Here is a 14,821-nt window from a genome sequence, read left to right as displayed (position 1 = left end):
ATCATCAATGACCTGATGCTCGAGAAACTCAATCAAAGCATCCTTCTCCTTAATCTGCTGAAGCAACTCTTCTCGTTCACGGATCCAAGCACGTGAACGGTCTTCATCTCTCAACTCCTCCACTCCTTGATCAGGGAGGGTTGAAGGCCCAGCCATAACCATAGGTGTAGGTTTCAGATACTCGTAAGGCATGAGATACTCAGAAGCTCTCTTCCTAACCCAAGTAGTATAAGGCTCCAAAGCGACACAGTTCTTAGGACCTAGCTCCTTCCTTCCTTTCCTATGAATCTTGCACCAAGCGCAGGCCATCCTAGCTTTCAAGCCTTGGGGATCTTTACCCTCCTGAAAGAACACTCCCTCTAACAGAATGTTATTGGGTTTATCCTTTAAGGGGAACCCAAGCTGACGACGTGCCAAAACAGGATTGTAGTTAATCCCACCACATGTACTGAGAAGAGGCACATTGGAGAATTCACCACAAGAGTCGATAATCTGCACACCATCATACACACGGTTGTACCAGGAGATATCATCATTAGTGAGAGACATAAGTCTCGTGGACCACCGTAGACATCCCTTGTTCTCTTTGAAAGCGATTGTCTGCGGTAAATGAGAAATAAACCACTTATACAACAGAGGCAAACAGCACACAATGGCACCACCACCCTTTGCATTCCTCATATGCAAAGAAAAATAAGTGTCACCCAACAGAGTCGGAACAGGATTAAGAGTAGAGAAAATCCTAATAGCGTTCACATCCACAAACTTGTCGATGTTGGGGAATAACACTAACCCATAGATGAGAAGTACAAATATGGCCTCAAAGGCGTCTTCACTTATGGCCTTCCCATACATAGTAGCTTGAGCAATGACGAACTTAGAAGGGAGACCTTGAATTCCACCTTTGGTAGTCATATGAGCACCAACCAGAGATTCTTCTATATGCAACATGTCAGCTATCTCTTGAGAAGTAGGAATACTCTCCAAGCCACTGAACGACAACTGGTCTAGAATAGGTATGCCCACCAGGTAAGCATACTCCTCAAGTGTAGGCAAAAGTTGAAAGTCCGGAAACGTGAAGCAACGATACAAAGGATCATAAAACTGCACCAATACGCTCATCAATCCCTCATCCACCTGAGTAGTCAGAAGAGGAAGAAGCTTCCCAAAACGAGCTTTGAAACCCAAGGGATCTAGTACATAGGATGTCAAATTCCTTAGCTCTTTCAAGTCTGGTTGTCAGAAGCTGTACTTCTTTGTATTCCTTCTTTGTCTTTCCATGTCTGAAAATTTTGCAAATAGACCTCTTAAGTTCCTTGAAAATTTTCTTATTATTTTGATGATATGGATGCAAATGGGTGCATGAATGCATGAATGCAACAATCACACTCAAGGATAAAGCAAGGCACACCAAACAAAGGTCATGGGATGGATCATGGCATCCTTAATATCAATCATCCATTTTGGTGGATTATGGTTTACACCTTATCAACACCCAAGTTCCATTGATATTAAAGATACATGAACGGACCAACCATGAATCAAGGGTTTGTTGCAAGTCTCGAGCATGGAGTCTTGGTTAAGAACCACCCAAAGGGAGTGTACTAGGGTTTAAACCTGCCAAACATGTTCTATAAGAGGTTCCCATAGTCATCATCCCATCTTTCGGATATTATCGGAGAAACGACTACTCGTATTCCAAAAATATTCTCGAGAGAGACTCTTATGAGTGTAGTATCGCGTAACAATCGTATCAAATCTTACACTTGAACAACTTTCGCACTACATCCTAAGAATAGGACAACATGGGCTTGGTAAACTAAGGTCATTGGCTTCTAAGGTCTATATTGGAAAGAGTAATGTCTAACCACAACTACTTGTGTGACATTATTGATCCCAACATGACCTCCACCAAGTGAATGGACTTGCAAGTCAACTTGCTAAGGGATAACTCTACACAAGTCAACAAGACTATGCCATTCTCCTATCCTAAGTGAACTCGAGTCCGGGTATAGAACTCATCTCACAAAGATCACCAAGCACACAAGGAATTAATATTCAAGCAATTCAATCATTACATACAATACAGTAATCCCAAATTGCACAAAAATATGTCACAAAACAATATACGCAATACAATACAACAAGAATGAAAAGTAGGCAAAACCCACTAGGCAAGATTCCCCAGCAGAGTCGCCACTTTTCTGTAGCGGGGTATTCGTTACCATTAGAGATATTGGCTAAATCCAAGGTAAGTCATACAAGTCGAGTCGCCACCGCACTTCTATTTATCCAAAGGAATGGTTAGAAAGCGAACAAAAACCTAAAAGTTTTATCGAATCAAAAACTAGTAAAAATGTCAGAGATCTGGGTAACGGGGTTGGTTATGCAATGGGAAGGTTTTAAGCACCCAAAACATCCTAGGTACTCCTAGGGAGCCCTTTTCATATTTGTTGTAAGGTTGGTATTTTTGTGAAAATTTGTTTGTGCAAACATGATTGAAGAGATGAGAAAAAGAATATACAAGTTATTTACATTTTATGTTTGAATGGATAGACCCATTGCCTACGTACCATCTTAAAAAGATTAGGATCAAAACCTCGTAGTTCGGGGTAAAAATCTCAAAATGAGTTGGTGAATTGATTGGTCCAAAAGCCTTAAGGTCTTTTGTTATCCAAGGGAGAAAACTCAACCTAAAACCACAAATCCACCATGTGAGGATAGCTTCAACATGCTAGTGAGGGGTTAACCCTATAATAAGCATGGAAGACTCATTGTCCATCACTAAGGATAAAGGTGAGTATTACATTTACCTCAAGGATAACTCAAACCTAATAGCTAAAGGTTATGGAAAAAGTTTGATTAAGGAAGTGGCCATTGAAACCACAAAAAGACATTTGAATGGGTTATATTTACCAATGAAAAGTATTTACAATATGGTCAAAGTTGACTTAAAGATTCAATTCAAATAAGTATTATGAAAATAGAATTTTAAAATCAAAAGCATAAGGCTTAGGTTTCTAATGTTGAAAACAAATGTTAAATGTTTGCACAAAAGTTTTGGCTTGGGTTAGAGTGGAGAGAAGAAGAAGAATGGCTAAGGTCCTAAGCATACAAGAGGTAAGGAATAAGAAACAAAACCACAAAAGGAGTTCCTCTCTTGAGATCATATTGATGATCCAAGTAGCTCTCATCCTTTGGAATAAGCAATCACATAAGCATAACTCAAGCAATCAACAATCAATGAGTTCTTGGAAAAAATCCTCAAGGCATCTTGGATCTCTCTCTCTTAGAGGCTCATGGTAATGGTTCCTCAATTTGGCTCAGTGTTGGGATCCCTAGCACAAAAAAAACACACATCAAAAGGTTCTATTAACAATCAAAGAATGGACAAGAGGGAGTTTAGAATATGGCCCTTTCAATGTTCATCCTCAAGCTTTAAGCATTCTAAAGGCATGAGGCCTAGTTGCTCATTGACATTTAAGCACTATAAAGGCATGAGGCCTAGTTACTCTTCAAACTCCAATAGCTTGGGTAAAGTCCTAAAGTCTAAGTCCATTTTATCCAATTCTTTGCATTTGGTTCACAACAAACAGACAAACACAAGCACAAAAGATATATACACAATTATAGGCTCAAGTGAGCAAAAGGCAAATGGCATTAACATAAACATGTGCTCCAATGAGCAAAGGAAAAAGCAAATGAATAATATGTACAAGAATTATAAATTGCATAAATGTAAAGTGCAAAAAATAAATGTTAATGGTTAGTGGTTAGTAGTTAGTGTGCCATAAGGCAAATTTAGCGCTATGTTAAGCAATCGTAATTGGACTTATGTAGAAGTCACAACTATCTGAGGCCGGTCAATAATAATGTAGGTAACAACACAAGTTAGAAGTCTTGATAAGTGAACCAAGTTCCAACAACTTGCCATGCCAAAAGAAAAAGAGAATTGATCTTGTATTGGTTTAAGTCCTTTGCATGATTTAGGAAACAACCTATCCTTAATGCAAAGCCATTCACTTGATCAATTGATCAAGATGAATTAAATTTGAATCAAGGAAGATTAAGTCTCCCTAATCAATGCTAACTTATTAACCTTTAACTCATTGATCAAAAAGAAAAAAAAGAAGAAGAAGGAGATGAATAATGGAAATGGAAATGAAAATAAAAAGAATAAAGTGCATTAAATGAAATGGCCTATACCAATCTACAAATGTTGACCAATGATATTGAGGATCATGGTCAAACACTCAAAAACAGTTGTGAGATGAAGATTGGAAGTCAAGAAATGAACAAAATATTTTTGACATTTTTAATATCAAAATAAACTTGAATTAAAAAATAAAAGAAAGGTCAAACTTCAAAATCACTTCAAACCAACTTTGAAAAGTCCAAGTGGTTTATCCTAAGTTCAACAAGGTCAAACAAAGTTTGACAAAAAATTTCAGCATTTTTAAAAGTCAGAAACTATTTTTAATCAATTAAAAATGAATAAAAATAACCTAATTGAACTAAAATCTCAAATAAATCTCAAATCAATTAAAAAATTGATGAGAATATTTTTCATAGATCCATCATCATTCAAATAGGTTAGGAAAATATTTTTGTATTTTTTGAATATCAAAAACTATTTAAAATGAATTAAAAATAACCAGAAAAGAGAAAATTCACAAAAAATATCAAATGACAAAATAAAAAATATTAAAAATCATTTTTAAAAACTAGAATTAAAATGGAGAAGAATGCAATTGGTCCCATATTTTTTGGATTAAAAATAAAGAAGTTATGAATTTTTGAAAATAAAAGAAATAAAAGAAATTAAAACAAAAATTAAGAAAATCAAAAAAACAAGGAGCGTCTGATCAAGCCTCATTAATTGACGTGGCTGATCAAACGCTCTAGAAGCGCGCTTCCACCATACGTCCAAGTCAAAGCGAAACACAAGGAATTAAAATAAATCATATGAAGCAAAGGCCAGGATTAGATCGTGGTCAATGGATCCAAGGGCCATGAGGCCATCCACGTGTGGACGGTGGTGGAAACCACCGTCTTCTCCGGTGAGAAGACAAAATCCGGCCACCAGTTGCAGGTTTTCAAACCTCAACCAAACCACACGATCCTTATATCAAAATGAAGCTGGGGTGATGTACATCACCCCTGTAACCTTGAATTGCACTCAAACTTTCTATAGAATAAGAAATCCAAGCTGGAAGATTCAGGTACAAAAATTACAGTTCATTAAAACTCAAAATTAAAGCCACCACTGGCTTGCCTCTCAAGTGAGGACTTCAGAAAACACGTTGGCCAGGCAAATAGATCATGGAATAAGGAGATTCGAAGCAAAAATCAGTTGAACCATACCTTTGGATTGTGAAGATTTGAGATGATTTCCTTGCTTCCTTTTGCAAAACAGAAGTTCAATGGCCTGAATGATGAAGGTCTAGGAACTTTAGATCTAAAGATTCAACCAGATTTAGTTGAATTTCATATCTGAAATTTTTAAGTAAAAAGTGAACTAGTTCCTTTGGTAATGGCTATGGATTCAGTTGTGCAGCATATCAGGCGCCATTAGGTTGATTTTCAAGTGAAGCAAGCAACTGTATTTATAGCAAGAGCTGATGCAATGCATGATCAAACTCGTGTGCATGTGAATTGGGTCCTCCATGCATGGGCCTGTACAGGCGCATGTGAGGCCCAAAATCATATGAAAATGCAAGTTGAAATGAATGTGAGATGGTTTGGACATGTAGTTTGGAATGAATTGGCTTGTGCATGGAGTTTTGATGTGTTATGCATAATTGAACCAAAAACTTCACCTCTTCAAAAATGCCACTTGCCCAATCCAAACATGAGCATATGAGTAATGGTTGGAAAGGTCTTGACATAAGGAACAAATGTTATGTTGGGCAAAGATCAATTTGAAGTGTGGAAATTAGTGAATTTTGAGTTTAAAGTGTAAGGTGTAAAACATGCAAAGGTGAGGTTTTCAAATTTGTCTAATGTTCAAGCCCTTCTGTTTTGATGATGCAAGCCTCAAATGGAAAACCCTCAAACATAAAAGTTGTAGATCGTTTCAAGACAATCAAAATGGACTTAAAGTTTCCATCATTTGGATTTTTTATGAAAGAGTTATGGGTACTTGAAGTTGGACTTTTTTGCCTTTCAATGCATTTGGTCCAAAGTGACCTATAATGTTTTGCATTATCACATGTATTTCCTTTGAGATTATGAAATTTTTCTCAACATAACATTTTAAGTAGACAAAATAAGATTTACAGTGCAATTGATCCCACCTCAAAATCATAAAAAATGAATGAGTTATGTTCTTGGGAAGTTGACCCAAAATTAGGGTTTTAGTCAAAATGACCTATAATGTCTTGGAATGGGAGATGACCTTCCAAGATTCAAATCAATTTTTAATGAACATTAAAGTTGTGCATATTGTTCTTAAGAACATTTTTGCTTTTGGGATCATATCCATTTGACCAACACATAAAAAGTTAGGTCTCAGTGCATTTCAAAATAGTCAGATGAATTGACTGATCAACTTCTCAAGTCCACAACTCATATCTTGATGAATTGATGATTGAGGACACTCAAATAAGTTCAAATATGCATGAAATGATGAATTAAAGAACTTCCCTTAATTGTATTTGATCGTGGGCTGAGATTGCTTCATGGGCAAGGCACACTTGGTACACAGATGAGTTAAGGCTTCCTTGAGAAACAAGACCTCAAACCCTTTGACTTGCTTTGATCAAAATGATGCATTGGGACATTAGGGAGGCATATTTGATGGATGAGAGCTTTGGGAACCTTTACCATGCTTGCTTTCATCTTCTCTTGACCATATCTTTGCTCAAAGGATCTCCTTGAAGCTCTTGACCTTGTGATTGCTTAAGCTACAAACAAGAAATGTTAGTGACATATTTTTGTGCTTTTGGTTAGTAAACAAAATCAGAAGAGCAATAAAATACAATTGAAGCATGCTTGGTGATCTCAAACCACCCACAAGAAGTCCCACCCAAAGGCAAAGGGAACCAAGATGCTCATGATCCTTGAGGTTTTGCAAATGCAATGTTATGATGCCATGAGGAATCTTAGGGCCAAAATTGGGGTCTTACATTACGGATACTTTGAGTTTTTGCAGAATTTGTGTATAATTGCGGGCCCTCAAAACTCAAAGTGAACGGTGCTTATATACTAATCCTTAGTTATCCGTATACAACGATCGACTAAGTAACACATGTCACGTCTTCATCTCCATACAGCCTTTGTCATCGAAAAGCTTCCACGTGTCTTTACATAACTGTTTGATCTTATCCAATTACACCTCATCCAACTGCTAGAGTAAACATCTTGGGAACTCTGGATTTCAATAAGTCTCAAAACTAACAAAACACCCTAGTCTCCGTCTAATTACAATTTTAACTAAGGTTAATGTTGCTTTTCGACAAATTAAACACTTTGATATCTTCATGGCCATTACTAGCCATTTCGACGTTTTAATGCTGATGTCAAGAATCAGAGTTAAAAATTGTATATAAAAATACTGGGATTTTACATTCTTACCCTCTTAAAATAGTTTCGTCCTCGAAACTAAAAAGTTACGACAAATTAAGAAACACCAGTAAAAAATTCTAAAATGAAACTATTTAACTTCTTTTGTATAATACACAATTGAAACTATATTCAAATTATTATATTCCTGTTTATTTTATAGGATAATTATGTAAACTAATAAATTAAGTTAATAACAACGAATAAGAATAATAGAACACCACGCTTCCTCTGTGCATTCTGCTCTCAAATGATTATGGTCGTTAAATCTATAACTCAAGTAAGTAAAAAAACCGATTAAAATCACAAGTTAAAAAAGTTATTAAATATTTTTAAAGGATAAAATATTTTAATATCAAATTTATATAAAATAATCCTGTGCAAAATAAAATAATTTGGTAAAATAAATTATTCTGCGGAAAACAAATGGATTTCTTTTAAACAAAATCGTAGTAAAATAACTAAGTCTATAAAATGAAAAAATATATTTTAGAACATTCAAATGTTAAATCGTGTAAAAATAATTTTAGCATTTATGGTATATAATAAATCTCGAGGGCTATAAATCAAAAGATAAAAATAAATAGTTAAATCAAATCTATGGTCGTCTACTACTTTACTTTGTATGTCAAACAATCTTTGCACGCTCAAACAGTAGATGAGATCGATCTATTCCATTCATTATAATTTTTCCTAACATCAACAAGAGATCGAGGTGGATCAGTCCTTCAAGTTGTCAATAGTCAATCAACAATCATAAAAATGGTATAGACTATCTTACTCAACAGTCGTAATATTTGCTACAACTTACACTCAAAGTCCGTTGAATTTTTCGTTCGTGTTCAACACATATGGTTCACGTTCTCTCTAGAACATCATGACTTATCACGACTAATGTAAACATTTCACTTACTTGTGCATAAAGCACACACCATCGCTTAAGGATGAATGTCGATTTATCCATCTGTTACAACTTAGTTAGGTTAGAAAATATTTAACAATCTATTCTTAACTCTAGGTGTCCCAAAAGTTAAATTTGACATCAAATAATCATATATTTGATAAATTAAATAAAAAGGTCAAATAATCAAATCATCGAGCAACAAGAAAGATGCACACGACATAAAATTCAAACATTCACACCTCAATTCATATTTCCAACTCTTTTATTTAAACATGTTGAAAAGAACTCAATCCACAATACTCAATCACACCCAACCATAATATTTTAATTTTCTTCCAAACAAGTCACATGCAATTTTACAAAACAAAAATCATTTAATTATCTTAACTTCATATATATATATATATATATATATATATATATATATATATATATATATATATATATATATATATATATATATATATATATATATATATATATATATATATATATATATATATATATATATATATATATATATATATATATATATATATATATATATATATATATATATATATATATATATATATATATATATATATATATATATATATATATATATATATATACATCCATCCTAAAAAATAGGGAACTTAAATACATCAAAATAATATAAACTACAACACACATAAAATAGGGATCTTCATATTGGGCACGAGGCACAACTCAGCAGCACTCTTACCAAAGAGGTCCTTCCCCCTCAAAGTCTTCAGTTCCTTACGAAGCTCAAGGAATTAGTCTTTCATATCATCCATCTTCTCATAAACGTCTGGGCCCTCAGATGGCTCAGAATGGTAGATGGTATCTTCGCCCCTTGGTAGCGTGTGCACAATGGGAGGTGGCACGGACATGACCGGGCTAGATGTCGGCAGAGAAGCAAGAGTAGGGGCGAAACCCTCAGGCACAAAGTTGGCAGGCATTCCCCAGGGGAACCCAGCTGGCATGGATGGTGCAAAATGAGCAGTTGCAGTAGGCACAGTAGAAGTTACGATCTTATAAATGACCGTCCTCTGGGGAGGAGTTGATGGCGTTGGAGAAGACTGGCTTTGAGCGGCCAAGAATGACTCCATCAAGGCAGTCAACCTGGCTACTTCCTCCTTCAGATCACGGTTCTCTTTCTCTAGATGATCCATCAGTCTCGAAGAATTGGCTCTGGTGTAGTACCGGTGAGTCAGCTTGTCTTTAAAATAAATGAAGAACACAGAGTTAGACCATAAGACAAGAAGTCTGGAGCAAAACCAGCTTATGCACATGATGCATGCAATGCTTGTGCATATGATTTGTTTTTATATCAGAGGAACTTTTAGAGTTCTATTTGCAAATTTCGGGAAATATTACATTTGTATCACATATGGAAATGTCTCATCAATAATATCTGGAAAATATTTTTACACCAAAGAAGTACAACATCGCTAACCAAGATACAATATAAGAGAAAAGGAAAATGACCATCCTATGGATCCCTAGAAACAATCATCTAAAGCTCGGGACACAGGAATATAAGATGCACAAAGCCTCTTCACCTCCTCCTCATAGGCTGCCTCCATATCTTCCTTCTCCTTGGCGAGTCGATCGTACTTCCTCTTCCAGAACCTAGAAGACTGAGGAAGTAGAGAAGTCCATGCATCATTAGGATCATCAATGACCTGATGCTCGAGAAACTCAATCAAAGCATCCTTCTCCTTAATCTGCTGAAGCAACTCTTCTCGTTCACGGATCCAAGCACGTGAACGGTCTTCATCTCTCAACTCCTCCACTCCTTGATCAGGGAGGGTTGAAGGCCCAGCCATAACCATAGGTGTAGGTTTCGGATACTCGTAAGGCATGAGATACTCAGAAGCTCTCTTCCTAACCCAAGTAGTATAAGGCTCCAAAGCGACACAGTTCTTAGGACCTAGCTCCTTCCTTCCTTTCCTATGAATCTTGCACCAAGCGCAGGCCATCCTAGCTTTCAAGCCTTGGGGATCTTTACCCTCCTGAAAGAACACTCCCTCTAACAGAATGTTATTGGGTTTATCCTTTAAGGGGAACCCAAGCTGACGACGTGCCAAAACAGGATTGTAGTTAATCCCACCACATGTACTGAGAAGAGGCACATTGGAGAATTCACCAAAGGAGTCGATAATCTGCACACCATCATACACACGGTTGTACCAGGAGATATCATCATTAGTGAGAGACATAAGTCTCGTGGACCACCGTAGACATCCCTTGTTCTCTTTGAAAGCGATTGTCTGCGGTAAATGAGAAATAAACCACTTATACAACAGAGGCAAACAGCACACAATGGCACCACCACCCTTTGCATTCCTCATATGCAAAGAAAAATAAGTGTCACCCAACAGAGTCGGAACAGGATTAAGAGTAGAGAAAATCCTAATAGCGTTCACATCCACAAACTTGTCGATGTTGGGGAATAACACTAACCCATAGATGAGAAGTACAAATATGGCCTCAAAGGCGTCTTCACTTATGGCCTTCCCATACATAGTAGCTTGAGCAATGACGAACTTAGAAGGGAGACCTTGAATTCCACCTTTGGTAGTCATATGAGCACCAACCAGAGATTCTTCTATATGCAACATGTCAGCTATCTCTTGAGAAGTAGGAATACTCTCCAAGCCACTGAACGACAACTGGTCTAGAATAGGTATGCCCACCAGGTAAGCATACTCCTCAAGCGTAGGCAAAAGTTGAAAGTCCGGAAACGTGAAGCAACGATACAAAGGATCATAAAACTGCACCAATACGCTCATCAATCCCTCATCCACCTGAGTAGTCAGAAGAGGAAGAAGCTTCCCAAAACGAGCTTTGAAACCCAAGGGATCTAGTACATAGGATGTCAAATTCCTTAGCTCTTTCAAGTCTGGTTGTCAGAAGCTGTACTTCATTGTATTCCTTCTTTGTCTTTCCATGTCTGAAAATTTTGCAAATAGACCTCTTAAGTTCCTTGAAAATTTTCTTATTATTTTGATGATATGGATGCAAATGGGTGCATGAATGCATGAATGCAACAATCACACTCAAGGATAAAGCAAGGCACACCAAACAAAGGTCATGGGATGGATCATGGCATCCTTAATATCAATCATCCATTTTGGTGGATTATGGTTTACACCTTATCAACACCCAAGTTCCATTGATATTAAAGATACATGAACGGACCAACCATGAATCAAGGGTTTGTTGCAAGTCTCGAGCATGGAGTCTTGGTTAAGAACCACCCAAAGGGAGTGTACTAGGGTTTAAACCTGCCAAACATGTTCTACAAGAGGTTCCCATAGTCATCATCCCATCTTTCGGATATTATCGGAGAAACGACTACTCGTATTCCAAAAATATTCTCGAGAGAGACTCTTATGAGTGTAGTATCGCGTAACAATCGTATCAAATCTTACACTTGAACAACTTTCGCACTACATCCTAAGAATAGGACAACATGGGCTTGGTAAACTAAGGTCATTGGCTTCTAAGGTCTATATTGGAAAGAGTAATGTCTAACCACAACTACTTGTGTGACATTATTGATCCCAACATGACATCCACCAAGTGAATGGACTTGCAAGTCAACCTGCTAAGGGATAACTCTACACAAGTCAACAAGACTATGACATTCTCCTATCCTAAGTGAACTCGAGTCCGGGTATAGAACTCATCTCACAAAGATCACCAAGCACACAAGGAATTAATATTCAAGCAATTCAATCATTACATACAATACAGTAATCCCAAATTGCACAAAAATATGTCACAAAACAATATACGCAATACAATACAACAAGAATGAAAAGTAGGCAAAACCCACTAGGCAAGATTCCCCAGCAGAGTCGCCACTTTTCTGTAGCGGGGTATTCGTTACCATTAGAGATATTGGCTAAATCCAAGGTAAGTCATACAAGTCGAGTCGCCACCGCACTTCTATTTATCCAAAGGAATGGTTAGAAAGCGAACAAAAACCTAAAAGTTTTATCGAATCAAAAACTAGTAAAAATGTCAGAGATCTGGGTAACGGGGTTGGTTATGCAATGGGAAGGTTTTAAGCACCCAAAACATCCTAGGTACTCCTAGGGAGCCCTTTTCATATTTGTTGTAAGGTTGGTATTTTTGTGAAAATTTGTTTGTGCAAACATGATTGAAGAGATGAGAAAAAGAATATACAAGTTATTTACATTTTATGTTTGAATGGATAGACCCATTGCCTACGTACCATCTTAAAAAGATTAGGATCAAAACCTCGTAGTTCGGGGTAAAAATCTCAAAATGAGTTGGTGAATTGATTGGTCCAAAAGCCTTAAGGTCTTTTGTTATCCAAGGGAGAAAACTCAACCTAAAACCACAAATCCACCATGTGAGGATAGCTTCAACATGCTAGTGAGGGGTTAACCCTATAATAAGCATGGAAGACTCATTGTCCATCACTAAGGATAAAGGTGAGTATTACATTTACCTCAAGGATAACTCAAACCTAATAGCTAAAGGTTATGGAAAAAGTTTGATTAAGGAAGTGGCCATTGAAACCACAAAAAGACATTTGAATGGGTTATATTTACCAATGAAAAGTATTTACAATATGGTCAAAGTTGACTTAAAGATTCAATTCAAATAAGTATTATGAAAATAGAATTTTAAAATCAAAAGCATAAGGCTTAGGTTTCTAATGTTGAAAACAAATGTTAAATGTTTGCACAAAAGTTTTGGCTTGGGTTAGAGTGGAGAGAAGAAGAAGAATGGCTAAGGTCCTAAGCATACAAGAGGTAAGGAATAAGAAACAAAACCACAAAAGGAGTTCCTCTCTTGAGATCATATTGATGATCCAAGTAGCTCTCATCCTTTGGAATAAGCAATCACATAAGCATAACTCAAGCAATCAACAATCAATGAGTTCTTGGAAAAAATCCTCAAGGCATCTTGGATCTCTCTCTCTTAGAGGCTCATGGTAATGGTTCCTCAATTTGGCTCAGTGTTGGGATCCCTAGCACAAAAAAAACACACATCAAAAGGTTCTATTAACAATCAAAGAATGGACAAGAGGGAGTTTAGAATATGGCCCTTTCAATGTTCATCCTCAAGCTTTAAGCATTCTAAAGGCATGAGGCCTAGTTGCTCATTGACATTTAAGCACTCTAAAGGCATGAGGCCTAGTTGCTCTTCAAACTCCAATAGCTTGGGTAAAGTCCTAAAATCTAAGTCCATTTTATCCAATTCTTTGCATTTGGTTCACAACAAACAGACAAACACAAGCACAAAAGATATATACACAATTATAGGCTCAAGTGAGCAAAAGGCAAATGGCATTAACATAAACATGTGCTCCAATGAGCAAAGGAAAAAGCAAATGAATAATATGTACAAGAATTATAAATTGCATAAATGTAAAGTGCAAAAAATAAATGTTAATGGTTAGTGGTTAGTAGTTAGTGTGCCATAAGGCAAATTTAGCGCTATGTTAAGCAATCGTAATTGGACTTATGTAGAAGTCACAACTATCTGAGGCCGGTCAATAATAATGTAGGTAACAACACAAGTTAGAAGTCTTGATTAGTGAACCAAGTTCCAACAACTTGCCATGCCAAAAGAAAAAGAGAATTGATCTTGTATTGGTTTAAGTCCTTTGCATGATTTAGGAAACAACCTATCCTTAATGCAAAGCCATTCACTTGATCAATTGATCAAGATGAATTAAATTTGAATCAAGGAAGATTAAGTCTCCCTAATCAATGCTAACTTATCAACCTTTAACTCATTGATCAAAAAGAAAAAAAAGAAGAAGAAGGAGATGAATAATGGAAATGGAAATGAAAATAAAAAGAATAAAGTGCATTAAATGAAATGGCCTATACCAATCTACAAATGTTGACCAATGATATTGAGGATCATGGTCAAACACTCAAAAACAGTTGTGAGATGAAGATTGGAAGTCAAGAAATGAACAAAATATTTTTGACATTTTTAATATCAAAATAAACTTGAATTAAAAAATAAAAGAAAGGTCAAACTTCAAAATCACTTCAAACCAACTTTGAAAAGTCCAAGTGGTTTATCCTAAGTTCAACAAGGTCAAACAAAGTTTGACAAAAAATTTCAGCATTTTTAAAAGTCAGAAACTATTTTTAATCAATTAAAAATGAATAAAAATAACCTAATTGAACTAAAATCTCAAATAAATCTCAAATCAATTAAAAAATTGATGAGAATATTTTTCATAGATCCATCATCATTCAAATAGGTTAGGAAAATATTTTTGTATTTTTTGAATATCAAAAACTATTTAAAATGAATTAAAAATAACCAGAAAAGAGAAAATTCACA

Source organism: Lathyrus oleraceus, chromosome 7, assembly GCF_024323335.1.
Source record: "Lathyrus oleraceus cultivar Zhongwan6 chromosome 7, CAAS_Psat_ZW6_1.0, whole genome shotgun sequence".
NCBI lineage: Eukaryota > Viridiplantae > Streptophyta > Magnoliopsida > Fabales > Fabaceae > Lathyrus > Lathyrus oleraceus.
The sequence above is the reverse complement of the archived record's forward strand: the minus strand, read 5'-3'. Positions refer to the sequence as shown.